At 45.9% G+C, this 16,201-nt stretch overlaps 1 long non-coding RNA gene across 1 annotated transcript in view; it reads left to right on the forward strand.

Annotated features, from left to right (window-relative positions):
* The first annotated feature begins 14,988 nt into the window (after nt 1-14,988).
* LOC134936041 (uncharacterized) overlaps nt 14,989-16,201 on the forward strand; it is a 144,122-nt gene continuing 142,909 nt past the window's right edge. The window contains exon 1 of the long non-coding RNA XR_010180443.1: nt 14,989-15,066. This is a non-coding gene — a long non-coding RNA (uncharacterized LOC134936041). The remainder of the gene's footprint in view (nt 15,067-16,201) is intronic.

Genomic DNA, 16,201 nt, shown 5'->3' on the forward strand with positions numbered 1-16,201 from the left:
AAGCGTTCCAAAAATGACGCCCAAGTTCTAAGGTCATCCTTAATCTGCCGAGATAGGCGAATGATGTGATGCGGACTGGTCACCCCAACGGTGGCCCTCTCCAACTTGCGGCAAAAAACTCTGCCCATAGGTATCACCTTACAAGCAAAATTGAAAGACCCTAAAAGAGACTGAACCTGACGGAGCCTGACTCTGGCCCTGCCCAAACAATCCCCAATCAAAATCAACAGCCTATGGATCTTGTCCTCAGGAGGACGACAACAACCCATAGCAGTGTCGACTTCAACACTGAGATATGAAAGGCAACACCTAGGGCCCTCAGTCTTGTCCACCGCGATAGGGACCCCCAAACTCCGAAACAAACTAACTGCAGACAGCAAGACGTCCTGGCAAACTGAACTATCTCTGGGACCTATAAAGAGAGAATCGTCAAAATAGTGAGCAATACCGGCGTGACCCGTGCTCTCCTGGATGCACCAGTGTAAAAAACTACTGAATTTCTCAAAATAGGCACAAGAAACAGAACACCCCATGGGCAGGCACTTGTCAATGTAATAGGCCCCATCTAGACAGAAACCCATAAAATGAAGGGTGTAAAGGGAGGAGCCGAAAAGCCTACTCAATATCAAGCTTAGCCAGCAAGGCGCACTCACCAAATTCTCGCAACAACTCAAGAGCTACGTCGAAAAGTTGATAGCGCACCCCACAGAACTCGTCAGGAATTGCATCGTTAACAGATCCACCCCGTGGGTAAGACAGATGTTGGCTCAAACGGAACTTGCCCGGCACCTTCTTGGGCATGAGCCCCAAAGGGGAAATGCACAAGTCGGGAAAAGGTATAAAGGAAACGGGCCGCACATCTGACCCAATTCCACTTCCATGTCCACCCTCCACCTCACCACCTGCGGCGAATCCAGAGCAGCCTTCAAATTCCTGAGAGCCACCACTAATACTGAGTCGGGAATGGGCAACTTGAAACCAGAACAGAAACCGTCCAACAAAAACCCAGCCTCAACTGGATGCGGGTAACGCGACAGCCACGTAGACAGCTCCTACACTGTTATGGGAGAAGGGGCCATACTGAGCATTGTTTGTGGGGTCCCCTTGCTCGGCGAGACGCCCACCAGGGGACTTACAGTCCTTGGCTGGGTGGGCCGCTCCGTAGATTCTACATGAGTAGCAAAAGCGGCATTTCGCCCACCCCCTGTCGCATTTGGAATCATGAAACGCGAAAAATTTGCCTTTAGCGGACACGACCAAACCCTGCTTGCCACCGGCAAAACCCTTTTTGCCAGGGGCTACTATCAGCTGTCGGGCCTGGTTGGTGACTTCCAACCAAACCTTGACGTCCTAACACCCCAGGGGCAAAACCTTTGACCCATCATGTTTCCACCTGAACTTGGTATCGTAGTCCCTCCACACATAACCTGGTAACCGCCGTGTTAGAGCAGTGTACCATGTCAGAAAACCCTGGCGTCTCGGGTGGAGTGGTTGCTTTCCGCGGATGCTTCACCCCACCCAGTTCTTTTGCAACCGCCGTAGCAACCAGCCTAGCCATCTTGCGCGGGCGCAGCGGCGAACTGGAATGGTCGCTACTAGCAGAGGACCTAGATGAAGAAACAACAGAAGAGGAATCGGAAACGTCAAGCTCACCATCAGCTGAAACACCAGCCGATGGATCTGGACCCGTTGCTGTCGCTGAACCAGGCGCCACGCCGCCTTATCCCGCACCGTACACCGCAGCCAACACTGCGCTCAAGGCCGAGACTTGTGCAGCTGAGGGGGCCAGATTGGTGCCCGCCAGACGATCTTCATCAGGTACCTGCTGCAACTCATGAGACACGAGACCGTCGCTGCCTGTAGCTACAGAAGAGACAAAAGAGTTAAGTACCTGGTGCTCCGAAACCGCGCAAACCCGACCGCCCACCAATGCAGGTGACCCTGTAAGCAACTCAGGCCAGGTCGGGAGGGTGGAGCCAGAGGAGTTGACTGTCGGGGTATAGGAAACACCAGGAGCTATATTGTAAGCCAGTGCCCATGGATTGAGCCCAAAACCAGCAGTCGGCCACCCAGCCAGATAGGGGCCCTGGGCATTGCCAGGGGGGGTACCAGCTTGCTGGTAAAAGAGGGGGGGGGTGCTGAACGGCAAACGGGGAACTATGGAAATGTTGCGAACCCGCATAATACACGGGCTGCCCTATCGCCTGCTACGAATTGAAAGACCACGTGGGCGGTGCTACTTGCCCTACTCGCCGACCTGCCGGAAATAAGATGCGTCGAGAAGGCATGCGGTGACGGTAGATGCTAGAATCAAGTGGGCTAAGGGACCTTTTCCGTAAGGGGGAGGAGTTACGACGCAAGGGGGAGGAGCTAGGCCAGCGGGATAGTTCCTCTACTATCCACGCCACCAACTATTACCTTTAGTAATTAGGTGGTGAGCAAAGCGGAGCGGAGCGAGCCACCGTGCCCGAAGCGTGGCGAGCGAACTTTTCGGGTACCCTGTTTGCCCGTAGCTCCTCCCCCTGGTGACGTAGCTCCTCCCCTCAAAACGTCACAAGGTCCCTTCAGCCCCTTCGATATAGAACCAACCGTGCGGTGACCGAGCGGGAGAGGAGGCACCAGGAGTAGCGGCAGTGGCCGGGGCAGCGGGAGGAGGACCACCTGCCGCCGTGGATTTACGCACTCCAGATCCCTGGCGGCTAGCGGAGGTAAGCAGACGGGCCACCTCAGCCAGTGGGGGAGAAGGAGCCGAGCGCATGGCCCACGGCATGTCAGCCTAGGAACCCTAAGGAGGTACAAAGACAAGGGCAGATAAGGGAAACCCACAGATGAGACAGGTACACACAAAAAATAATGAGGATAAAAAAAAAAAAGATCCACAGGATAAAAGACACAGGGGAGACCACTTATCTGCTCTTTCCAAGGCAGTCATAAAGAAGTGCTGTTGATGTTACTAACTATATATACCCCTCCTATGTTACCTCCCCTAATTACCCTGATAGGCTAAACCAAAACACAACCAACACCCATCCAGGGGGAGCTAATCTACCTGACAACAGTTCTCTTTATTAACCCATCTAGGGCCGGTTCCGGGGCTTCTGGCGACCCGGGTGGCACTAGGGGGCGTGGCTTCGTACAGGGGGCGTGGTCATTGTACAGACTGAAATGATGTGCGGTGCGCGATGACGTTATCGTGCACCGCACAGTAAAGGACCTCTCCACGAAGGGAAACTAGATGCGTACGCGTCTAGCTTCCCTTTCCCAGCGGCAGTGGGGGGGGCAGCGGCCAGCGGCAGCAGGGGGGCAGCGGGCAGCGGAGGGCACACAGCAGCAGCGGATCTTGCCCTGGCGCCCTCCGGATGGCGCCCTGCGCCCTCTGGAAGGTGGCGCCCCGGGCAAAAGTCCTGCTTGCCCGTGGCAAGATCCGCTACTGAACCCATCACAATCCAAAGACTCCTTATATAATTTCGTGCCTATACAGCCCTCATTTACTCTTCTTACTGACAGCCTCATCAAGCCACAGTCAGTGTATCTGCAGCCAGTCACAATGGGAACATATTAAAAATGCAGAAGTCTAAGGTTCATCTATATTAAGATGCACTAAATGACTAAATACAGAACAATACAGTCATATCATGATTTGTATATAGTCATTGCTGAAAATCCAGGTCTATTTTCTAACTCATCAATAATCATAAATGTCACCATTGTTAGAACACTTAGCTGTCATCTCTGTTGCTGTTTCTTATCACATACTGTCTGTAAATGCTTGATAAGTACAGTATACCCAATGTATGTAAATGTTTACCAGATACCCCCTAGAGGCTGACTCTGAATTGCACGGATCACCCTTCACGGAAGCAAACAGCGACATTTGCATGCAGCTTACAGATGTGTCCTGCTACAGTGTTGCGGCATATACAGTAGCGGCATATACAGTAGCCGTGCCGTGCCGGCGATAGTATGCTACAATCATGTGCAGCCATCAGCTCCCCTACAGCAATGAATGGATATATATTATTTATTAACACTTTCTTATATAGCGCAGCAAATTCCGTTACACTTTTCAATTGGAAACAACAGTGATAAAACAAAACTGGGTAACAACAGACATAGAGGTAGGAGGGCCCTGTTTGCAAGCTTTAATCTGTAGAGGAATAGGCATTGAGACACAAGGATTGGTGCTATCTATTGCATAATGGTCCGGCCAGATTGCAAAGAACCTTTTGGTGGGCTATATGATATGGTCACCCAGCAATGTTAGCCTAGGGTCAGGGGGAAGGGAAAGTGAAGGAAGAGAAAATATGTGGATGACATGTGTGGACTGTACAGAGGGCATGTAATTGGATAGGAAAGTTTATGGAGGTAATGTGAGCGGTTCTGGAATGTGATAGGTTAGCCTGAGGAGGGGAGTTTTCAGGGAACGCTTGCAGGTTTCGAGACTAGAGGAGAGTCTTATTGTGCGTGGTAGGGCATTCCATAGAGTGGGTACAGCCTGAAAAAAGTCCTGCAATCGTGAGTGGGAGCGAGTAATGAGTGTGGATGAGAGACGCAGATCTTGTGAAGAGCGAAGAGGTCAGGTTGGGAGATATTTTGAGATAAGCGAAGTGATGTACATTGGTGTAGTTTGGTTAATGACCTTGTGTTAATGGCCTGTTGCAATAATCAATGCAGAAGATGATGAGAGCATGGATTAGGGTTTTAGCAGTGTCTGTGTAAGGTATGGTCGTATTTTGGAAAAGTTATTTAGATGCATGTAACATGATTTAGAGACAGATTGAATGTGGGAAACAAAGGACAGATCAGAGTCAAGGATGACACCTAGGCAGTTGGTGGAAATACAATTAATTCTGTTTTGGAAATATTCAGTTTGAGGTGGCAAGATGACATGCAAGATGAAACAGCAGAAAGGCATTCAGTGACACGGCCCAATACAGATGGTGACAAATCTGGGGAGGATAAGTAGATTTCAGTATCATCTGTGTACAAATGATACTGAAATCTGAAAGAACTGTATAATCTGCCAAGAGATGTGGTATAGATTGAGAAAAGCAGAGGACCTAAGGGTACGCACACCGCCTGCTGTCCCGCGCTATGAATGCTGCGATGCGAAACACTATAGCCGGTCACATCTGTATGCGCAGAAGTGAATTTCCTTATCTCTGAGAATGTCTAATCTATTCTGGGGGAGACAGATATTGGCCATCAAACAAACCAAAATATATATATCCCAGGAGCAGTGCCCACTCCGTACTCTGGGGGACATTTACTAAGCAGTGATAAGAGCGGAGAAGTGAGCCAGTGGAGAAGTTGCCCATGGCAACCAATCAGCACTGAAGTACCATCTATAATTTGCATACTGTAAAATGATACAGAGCTGCTGATTGGTTGATGGGGCAACTTCTCCACTGGCTCACTTCTCCGATCTTATCACTGCTTAGTAAATGTCCCCTTCTGTAGGTAAAAAACTGACCTACAGCAGCTGGTTAAAAAATAAGGGATGTCTTACAGCCAAATAAAAAAAGAGTAACAACCTGAGCTGTGTCAACTTGAAAGTATAAAAATATAGAAGTAAAAGTGTCTCATAAGATAAAACGTATTAGATATAACAATATAACAACCAATAAAATGAAAGGAAAGCACATACAGTAAAAGGCTATGACACATTTCTCCTACTCATAAATTCCATAAACCGCATTTATGTCCCACTTGGTGCGGTGACAGACAGCCTCTATTCCACAAAGTGCAGGCTTGTGTATAACTGCTTTTGCCTTGTGAACAAATAAATGTTACGCCTATAGGGGGTCATTCCGAGTTGATCGCTCGCTGACGTTTTTCACAGCGCATCGATCAGGTCTTTACTGCGCATGCCTATGCACCGCAATGCCCAGGCGCGTCGTACGGGTACACAGCGGATCGTTGCTGAGCGACGGATTTAACGAAGAATCCATTCGCACGGGCGATCGCAAGGAGATTGACAGGATGAGGGCGTTTGAGGGTGGCAACTTACCGTTTTCTGGGAGTGTTTGGAAAAACGCAGGCGTGTCCAAGCATTTGCTGGGCGGGTGTCTGACGTCAATTCCGGGACCAAACAGGCTGAAGTGATCGCAAGGGCTGAGTAAGTCCAGACCTACTCAGAAACTGCACAAAATGTTTTTGCACAGCTCGGCAGCACAGGCGTTCGCACACTTGCAAAGCGAAAATACACTCCCCCCGTGGGCGGCGACTATGCGTTTGCACGGCTGCTAAAAGTAGCTAGCGAGCGATCAACTCGGAATGAGGGCCATAGTATCTTACAAAGTCTTTTTGGCTGGGAGCAGCTTCCGAGTGCCTGCTGTAATCCTGCTTTTTTGCAAGATCGTTGTTGAGTTCTCCCGTGGGTGGCCTGCTTCACTGGTGGTGTGGTCATTGCACCCTAACAGGCAGAACAATGGTGTGACGGCCATTTTCCCATTGATTTCCCTAATGTGCATGCGCAAAACGCTGGGAGAAGTGCCGCCACGGCACCCTGGAGGGTAAGTATTGAAAAAAATGTATGCTGGGTGTGTAGTATGGGCCCCCTGGACACTGTGGGCCCCTGTGCACCACACATACTGCGCTCATTATCAATACGCCAATGCTCATAAAAGCCGGATTGAGCTGTGACCAAAGCAGGGAGTGGCTTCCTACAGGAAGCCAGCTCTCTGCTAATCACAGCCTGGTCTGGCAGTCCCAGAGGGAGGAAACATCTCACAATGGGACTGCCTTGTGTGTCTGTGACTGACAGGTGGAACCTCCAATAAGAAGTCACTGCCAGTCACAACGAAGCCAGTGCAGTCACGGACACTGATTGGGGTGGCGTCTTTTATCTGGGGGGCTGCAGTCCTGCAGCTCATAAGCAAAATCCCTTAATGGTTGCTTTCTTTATAATAATTGGTATTCCAGTGGCTTCCATTGCAGCAATGAGGAACACCAACCAGTAATAATAATAATAATATTTCAGGGGTGCACAGTTTTTATTTTTTATTTCTGATGATCTGATGCCCTTATAGCAAGAGGTGCCAGTGCTACCAAGCATTAGTCAGGACATTGCCCTAGGATGGTGGTGGTTATCAGTAACGCGCCAGCTGTTGGGCATTCCATACTTTCTGCCCATCGCTGCACAATGCCAGTGATTTGTATTTTAAGCCTAGAGCTCCATGATATTGCGGCTTGGAGGTGAAAGGGGGTCATTCCGACCCGATCGCACGCTGCAGTTTTGCGCTGCTGTGCGATCGGGTCCGGAATGCGCATGCGCTGCGGCCGCAATGTGCAGGTGCGTCGCTATCCGGCGATGGGGAACGGCGGGCAGCGATTGTTCTAATGAAGATTTCGATTGCAGCGGCGATCGCAAGGTGACTGACAGCAGGAAGGCGTTTGTGGGTGTCAACTGACCGTTTTCTGGGAGTGGAGAGGAAAACGCAGGCGTGTCCAGGCGTTTGCAGGGCGGGTGTCTGACGTCAGTGCCGGGACATGACAGGCTGAAGTGATCGCAGCGGCTGAGTAAGTACAGAGCCACTCAAAAACTGCACAAACTGTTTTTGTACCGCTCGGCTGCTCAAGCGTTCACACACTTGCACAGCTAAAATATACTCCCCTATAGGCGGCGACTATCTGATCGCATGGGCTGCAAATAGTTGCAGCGTGCGATCAACTCGGAATGACCCCCAAAATCATTAGTTCCCTGCACTGGTATGTGCCAAATGTGAGCCTGCCGCCAAAACTGAATTCCATCACATTTACCTCTAATGGTGTTAATTGTCAGACTTACTATAAATATGGTAAATCACAGTCATTATATACACACGGAAACACATCGGGATGGGTTAGACGAGTGCTGTATACTGTATGTCACACATAGCACATTTTAAAACTTGTCTAAACAATAACGTACATGTCTCACAGCGTCACATTGCGGAGGAGGAAATTCTCGCTGCCTTTAAATGCTGTAGAGAGTCTTTATGAGATATGTAAATACATTTTACTGTTTGTTTTACAACATTTCCAGAACATACAGTAGAGATTATACATTTACTGCTATCTTTCTTGTGTTTTCTCTGTAAACACTTTTTATAAACACCACGGCATAACACAAACAATCCATCCAATCCATCTAAGGACATAATTCAGACCTAATCGCAACAATACACTTTTTTTGTAATGGGCAAAACCATGCTGCACTGCGGGGGGGCAGGTGTAACATATGCAGAGAGAGTTAGATTTGGGTGTGGTGTGCTCAAACTGAAATCTAAATTACAGTGTAAAAATAAAGCAGCCAGTATTTACCCTGCACAGAATATAACCCACCCAAATCTAACTCTCTCTGCACATGTTACATCTGCCCCACTTGCAGTGCACATGGTTTTGCCCATTAGAAAAAGATCAGGTCTGAATTAGGCTCTAAAGGGTCTATTTACTAAGACTTGGATGGAGATAAAGTACCAGCCAATCATTTTTACTAACTGCCATGTTACAGGCTGTGTTTGAAAAATGACAATTAGGTGCTGATTGGCTGGTACTTTATCTCTATCCACTTTATATCCATTCAAGGCTTAGTAAATAGACCCCTATGTCTTTAACCAGTGTACATTTCTCACCACTGGAATGAACGGATGAATCTACTAGTTTGGAGCAGAGAAGGGAAAGGTTTGGAGTAGAGAAGGGAAAGTTTGGTGCAGAGAATGGAAAGGGTCACATGATAGAAACTTTCACATATATCAAGGGTTTTAACAAAGTCCAGGAGGGAAACATTGTCCAAATGAAGAGAAGCAATAGGACACGAGGACATGCACTGAGACTGGAGGGGGGGAGGTTCAGGAGAAATATGAGGAAAAAATACTTCACAGAAAGGGTAGTAGACAAGTGGAATAGCCTCCCATCAGAGGTGGTAGAGGCTAAGACAGTAGAGCAATGTAAACATGCATGGGATAGACATAAGGATATCCTTACAAAGAAATAAGGATCAAATAAGGTTTGAGATAAAAATATGGTAAAAAAAACAAAAAAGGGGCAGACTAGATGGGCCAAGTGGTTCTTATTTGCCGTCAAATTCTATGTTTCTATGTTACTACATAACAGGTTCTAGTGCCATTCAATTAAACAATGGTAGGGAAGCCCAAATCCGTCATCCCCCTCTTAACTCTCAATAATGCCTGGACGCAGCCGTTCTTCTTCTGAATCTCTAATACATTTTTTTCTTTTTAAGAAGTGCCATGACTCATCAATTGGTGGAATCTGTGCCGGGAAGGACTTTGTGTACACCTGAATCCAGAGAACCTGCTGGAATGCCGGTAGACCCGAGAGTTGGCCCCTAGTCCAGGTCTCTTCTGCTTTGTTCCCCACAGCTCCAGGGAGAAGGACACTGCAGCATGAAGGGATATGGAAGGACTGATGTGTGACAGTATGCTCCAGGTCTGGGTTACATGCACAAGACTATGAATTATATACAGAGCTCTGCAACTGTATACCTATAGACTGTGCATAACATATAGGGAGAGGGGTGTTGAAGGAGGAAGTTAAGGATGGTGGTAAAAGAAAAAATAACAGCGATACTAAAAAAGCCTAAAAAGAAAACAAAAATAAACCTAAAACACATAGTTAAAGGCAAAAATAAGAAAAGGGAAGGGAGATAGAAAATAAGGTAAAGGAAAAAGAAAAGGGGGTAAGAAAAAAAAGATAGAGGAAGAGGGGGGAGACAGTAAAAAATGAGTAGAGTAAAAAGAGACACAAAAGGAGGGTACAAAGGAGAAGGACATATAATAGAGATGGGAGAAACAAGGGAAAGAAGGGGTAAAAAAAACCTGTTTTGGGAGAAAGAGGGGTAGAGAGAGAGAGCCCAAAACTACCTCAGATTCTCACACAAGTCCTTCTTGACGGTGGAATTATGAACATTAAACTTAGCTAATGTGAGAAAGGCCTTCAGTTGCTTAGAGGTTCCTTTGGGTTCCTTTGTGACCTTGCAAACTATTAGAGTCCTTTCTCTTGGCATGATCTTTGTTGGTTGATCACTCTTGGGGAAGGTAATAGTAGTCTGGAATTTCCTCCATTTGTACACAATCTGTCTGACTGTTGATTGGTGGGGTACAAACTCTGAAGAGATGGTTTGTAACCTTTTCCAGCCTGATGAGCATCAACAACTCTTCTTCTGAGGTCCTCAGAAAGCTCCTTTGTTCGTGGCATGATACACTTCCACAAACGTGTTGTGAACAACAGACTTTGATAGATCCCTGTTCTTTTAAAAAGACAGGATGTCCACTTACACCTGATTGTCATCCCAGAGATTGAAAATACCTGACTCTAATTTCACCTTCAAAATATCTGCTAACCCTAAAGGGTCACATACTTTTGCCACTCACAGATTTGTGATACTGAATCATTTTTCTCGATAAAAAAATGAACACGTCTAATTTTTTTTGTCTCATTTGTTTTATTTTGTTCTCTTTATCTACTTTATCTACGTTTTTTATTGCTTCCAAATTTGCCTCAATGAGATGCAAAGCGTGAGCGGCTATAGTGGCATGATAAGTGCTGCTATAATGCACACAGTGTCAGACTGGGGCATGTAGGGCCCACCGGCAGAATGCAGTGGTAGGGGCTCATGTTTAAAATCTGTGGCCAGTCCACAGAGGGGGTGTGGCCTGCCACCTCATTGGTTTGACTATTAGAGAGTGCAACGTCTGGACCCCGTCATAAATATATACAGTAAATTCAGCTGCTGCATGCATGATAATGTACCAAATTAATAACAGCAATGCACTGTAGACAATACACCATAGTCCAGTATAAGGTAACATAAGTATAATGTATAATTCAAGTGCACAGTCTGGAACCTGATCCTTAGAGCAGGAGGTGGGTCCCCAGGCAGTAGGGCTTACCGGTGGTTTCCCCTGTACCCCTGTTGGCCAGTCCAAGCCTGAATGTACACACCTATGTGCTGGAAAAAGGGTGTGTGATCCCACACAGGACTTTACTACATGGGTAAGTATCTCAGAAAATTGTTAATACCATGTTTTTAAAACCAACCATAAGAAATGCATATTTTGTTGTATTTCAACAGTATCACTCTTGTTGGCGGTGCTCCCCTGAGTCCTAGGTTTACAGTTTTGTATGTGGTAGGTTCAGTAGCGTCACAAGACGGGTGCAGGGGGTGCGGCCCGCACCCGGGCCGGGAAGGGGTAATACCAATCTGTGGGCTCCTCCGCAGTGACAGGAACCAGGTGCTGCTGCAGTGTGAAAGTCTTCTACAGCACCCGGCTCGTGTCATAGAAGAGGAGCCGACAGCACTGCAGACAGTCTCCAGGGGCAACCCAGTACAGCCCAGCATTTCCGGAGAGTGACGATCCTGTGAAGCCACGCCCCTTTCTTTGGGGCCATGCCTCCTTTTGCTGCGAGCACGCTGGCCCATCAAGGGTGCACAGTAGGGGGCAGTAGAAAGACCTAAAGAGTAAGTCTCATTTTTAGGGGCACACTTTGTATAAATATAGAAATTTAAACTTTAACGTTTATTAAGGATCAAGAATATAAACATCCTAACGGCTGATGAATGACCTTGTGCATAAATCAATTACCCAAACCATTTATCTTACATAAAATAACGACACGGAGACTTAGGTTTGGCAGAAAAATGTTAGCTGATTTATTTAAACCACTATAAACTTTAAATAGATGTAAAGAAAATGATTAGATAATGGTGGCAAAGAAAGAACAGCTAGAACTCATTCCCCAATCCGCAAAACTGTAACATACTTCCCAAACAAACTACCAACAACAAAGGTATCACTCAACCTTCTACCATGACTACCCACCCGTCTGGGTGATGTCGCTGCCCACGTCTAGGTGGTCCACCATTATACACAGTCAACGAAGGTGAGAGCACCAAACAAATATGAATCAATCAACAAACAATCCATCTCTGACCTAAAACAAGTAACCTGCCATTCTTTCCCGCCAAAAACAGCTAACGCAAAATCCACCCATACAAAAAAAGGGCAGGGAGGACGGGAAGACCAGATTAAAGAGGTTAACTCCTCCTCCAGCTAGTCCTAATGAATGAAACTACCCCTTCTATCCCTGTATCCCTATTGGATCATCCTATCACCTGATACCCACAATGCCATTCCCAAACTCAAATGTTTAACCCTCTCCGTTCCTATTTAGTCACTACGCTCCTCAAATATAAACAAGTCTAAATAACCACTGACTCGTTATTACTCAAATGCCTGAATAAAAAAACGCGTTCTTTGTCATGTGCGTGTTGTATAAATTTAAATGGATAGGTACTTAAAGAGAAATTTCATAACCATGTACATCAGCTATGAGTTCCTTCCACATATAACACAAATTGTTAAAGGGTGAAAGATATACAGTATGTGTATATTTCAATCCAAGCCCAAGCATTCATTTTTAGCAGAATTCGTTGTAGTGTGTATATACATATTATTAGAAAGAATCTTAACAGACAATTTCTAAAAACATCTGTACAGGAAAAAGGGTTCAGTTTCAAATACAGTTTCAAATACAGAATTCTATAAAAAAAAAAAAAGGTATCCATTGTCTCCCAGGATAAGAATATCTATATAGTTGAAGAATAAGCATCTAATGTTCATCCATTAATGTGATCACAAACTGTCCTGTTATTTACCCCCTTCCCTTCTTGGATTTGCACCATGGTAAGCTGTGATTGGTGCCATTTTTAAAATACTCCACTGTAATTGGTGGGGCCTGAATTTCTTCAGATTTGGGCCTACCATTGCCATCACCCTGATTGCCCCCAGCCTCCACCCCTTGATCCGCCCCTGCTATGGAGAGAGTGTCTGGCAACTGAGTGACAATGAGAGACATGTGGCTATGTCTTTAACATAGGTGGTCATTCCGATTTTGTTCGCTCGTTATTTTTTTCTCGCAACGGAGCGATAAGTCGCTAATGCACATGTGCAATGTCCGCACTGCGGCTGCGCCAAGTAAATTTGCTATGTAGTTACAGTAGGTATTTTACTCACGGCATTACGAGGTTTTTACTTCGTTCTGGTGATCGTAATGTGATTGACAGGAAGTGAGTGTTTCTGGGCGGAAACAGGCCGTTTTATGGGAGTGTGTGAAAAAACGCTACCGTTTCTGGGAAAAACGCGGGAGTGGCTGGAGAAACGGAGGAGTGTCTGGGCGAACGCTGGGTGTGTTTGTGACGTCAAACCAGGAACGACAAGCACTGAACTGATCGCAGATGCAGAGTAAATCTGGAGCTACTCAGAAACTGCTAAGAGAGGTGTAATCGCAATTTTGAGAATCTTTCGTTCGCAATTTTGATAAGCTAAGATTCACTCCCAGTAGGCGGCGGCTTAGCGTGTGCAAAGCTGCTAAAAGCAGCTTGCGAGCGAACAACTCGGAATGAGGGCCATATACATTATATACTGTATTACTATCTATGTTATCCAACTGTGGAGCTAATTACTTTAGTGTGCAGTCTGTGATACCTTCATAGCCCTGTATTGCCACAGTATAACGTTCTATATAGAATTGCTGTTCCTTCCTGTAATGCTTACTACACATCAATGACTATTAAGGTTACCAGAGACCATGAAATTGCTGCTTAATGATATGAAGTGTGCACAATGCAGGCAGATGAATGATTTGCATGTTAGCGGCTTCAATGATTGACTTTGGGGGGGTTATTCAGAGTTGTTGGCAAACCAAAAAAGGTAGCAATTGGGCTTAAACCATGCTACACTGCAGGTGGGGCAGATGTAACATGTGCAGAGAGAGTTAGATTTGGGTGGCTTATATTGTTTCTGTGCAGGGTAAATACTGGCTGCTTTATTTCTACACTGCAATTTAGATTTCAGTTTGAACACACCCCACCCAAATCTTACTATTTCTGCACATGTTATATCTGCCCCACCTGCACTGCACATGGGTGGTCATTCCGAGTTGTTCGCTCGGTAAAATTCTTCGCATCGCAACGATTTGCCACTTAGTGCGCATGCGCAATGTTCGCACTGCGACTGCGCCAAGTAAATTTGCTATGCAGTTAGGTATTTTACTCACGGCATTACGAGGTTTTTTCTTCGTTCAGGCAATCGTAATGTGATTGACAGGAAGTGGGTGTTACTGGGCGGAAACTGGCCGTTTTATGGGCGTGTGTGAAAAAACGCTACAGTTTCTGGGAAAAACGCGGGAGTGGCTGGAGAAACGGAGGAGTGTCTGGGCGAACGCTGGGTGTGTTTGTGACGTCAAACCAGGAACGCCAAGCACTGAACTGATCGCAGATGCCGAGTAAGTCTCGAGCTACTCAGAAACTGCACAGAAATGTCTTTTCGCAATATTGCGAATCTTTCGTTCGCAATTTTACTATGCTAAGATTCACTCCCAGTAGGCGGCGGCTTAGCGTGTGCAATGCTGCTAAAATCGGCTTGCGAGCGAACAACTCGGAATGACCACCATGGTTTTGCCCAGTTGCTAACTTTTTTGGTTTGCTTACAGCTCTGTATAAGGCTCTTTATTCACATTTAGCCGATCATATGGAAAGCACGCAACTTTATTGGCAAAGATAATATAATACACAAATAAAAAGTTTATTTCCGCCAATAATGAAACAATAAAGAAACAATAAAGATAAGAAATACAATACAGTTATCAGAGATGGAAAGGAAAAACACCTAGGAAAATAGTACCACACACGTGATCTACTCAGAGGACTTTGACATATTTATGTTTAATACTTACAGACATGCCCACAACATTTATCACGATTCCCTCATAAATACTGCATAATGTTATTTTTACTAATTTATTGATTGTATATTTGAGATTAGAAAATACATTCACAAAGTACACAAGCAACAGAGGCAATGAATGTAAACCCTTTGCTTATGGTCTCACCCAAGTTGCAAGCAACATTCCTATCCATTCTCTAATCGTCTCCCTTCTGGACTACTGCAACCTCCTCCTATTTCTCACACATCTGTCCACAATTCAGTTAATTTGAAATGCTTCTGGAAAAAAAAGACTTTTAAACAGACACCCAGGGCAGTAGAGAGCCGCAGCTGTTGCAAGGTATGTGGAGGTGGCTTGCTGGGACCTATAGTTCCACTGTAAAAGACAATATTAATTATTTTTACACACTTGAATGGGCTATGAATTTGCCACCCACAGCTCATGGGTGGCGGGGATAGCACTGGGCATTGGCCCTGGCCCTTTGGGGCTCTTCATTGAGGGGTCCCCACTCCCCCAGGGAACCCTGTCCCGGGCTGACCAGTTTAGGATTTAATGCTATTGCCACAGGGACCTGTATAAATGTGTCCCACAGCTATGGCCTTATCTTCTTGACAAGTAGAGCCCAGTGATGGTTTTAAAAATAAGGGGGGATTTTTTGGAACCAGGACCGGCCCAAGAGCCCGGTGCTGGTTTTTAAAATACCGGGTGACCTCTACGCATTTTTCCCCTGGTATTTTTATAACTACTGTAGGACCAACTCAAAGAGCTCAGGGCTGGTTATGTTCAGGAGGGGGGACCCCACACAGTGTTTGTAAAAAAAAAAAAAATCTTTAATTAAGTTTTCCATAGAGAAGCCCTGCACAGATCTCACTGATCCGCACATTTTTCTCCAAACACGCCAGCCAAAAGCAGGTCTATTTGAAAGTTCTATTTGAGTATGAATTCAAGCCTTTTCTGGCTGTGTTTGCGTGATATTAGGCAGTATTTGAGAATACGAATCCTTGGTAAATTCCCGTGTTCTATGAGGTGTATGTGAAAATCCAACCGTGTTTGGCCGATGGTCTATTTGTTCGAACATGTGTGGCCGGTCGTGCATCTAAGTATGAATTGAGCTTAGTAAATTTATCCCTTGGTCTGTCCAGTCTCCCCAGCAGTGGGGTGTCATTGGTGCATGTGACCCGGCTCCCACTGTATGCATGCTGGAGATAGGAAAATCATGAAAAAGTCACGTCAACTTTTTGACCCGTCAACACTTTAAATGTCGGTATTTTGACCATGTCAGGATTTTGACCTTGTTGGGATTTTGACCGTCAGTCAATGGTTGTCGGTATTTTGACCGTCGTATTTTGATTGTAGGTAGATTGACCGCATCCCGTTGTTTGATGCCTTGATGCATGACAATTAAAAAGCAGAAGCACAGACACACCTCTTACATCTGATATTTGTACTGTACTCTAGGTACTTACAGCTGAAA

Source organism: Pseudophryne corroboree, chromosome 6, assembly GCF_028390025.1.
Source record: "Pseudophryne corroboree isolate aPseCor3 chromosome 6, aPseCor3.hap2, whole genome shotgun sequence".
NCBI classification, from domain to species: Eukaryota; Metazoa; Chordata; class Amphibia; order Anura; family Myobatrachidae; genus Pseudophryne; species Pseudophryne corroboree.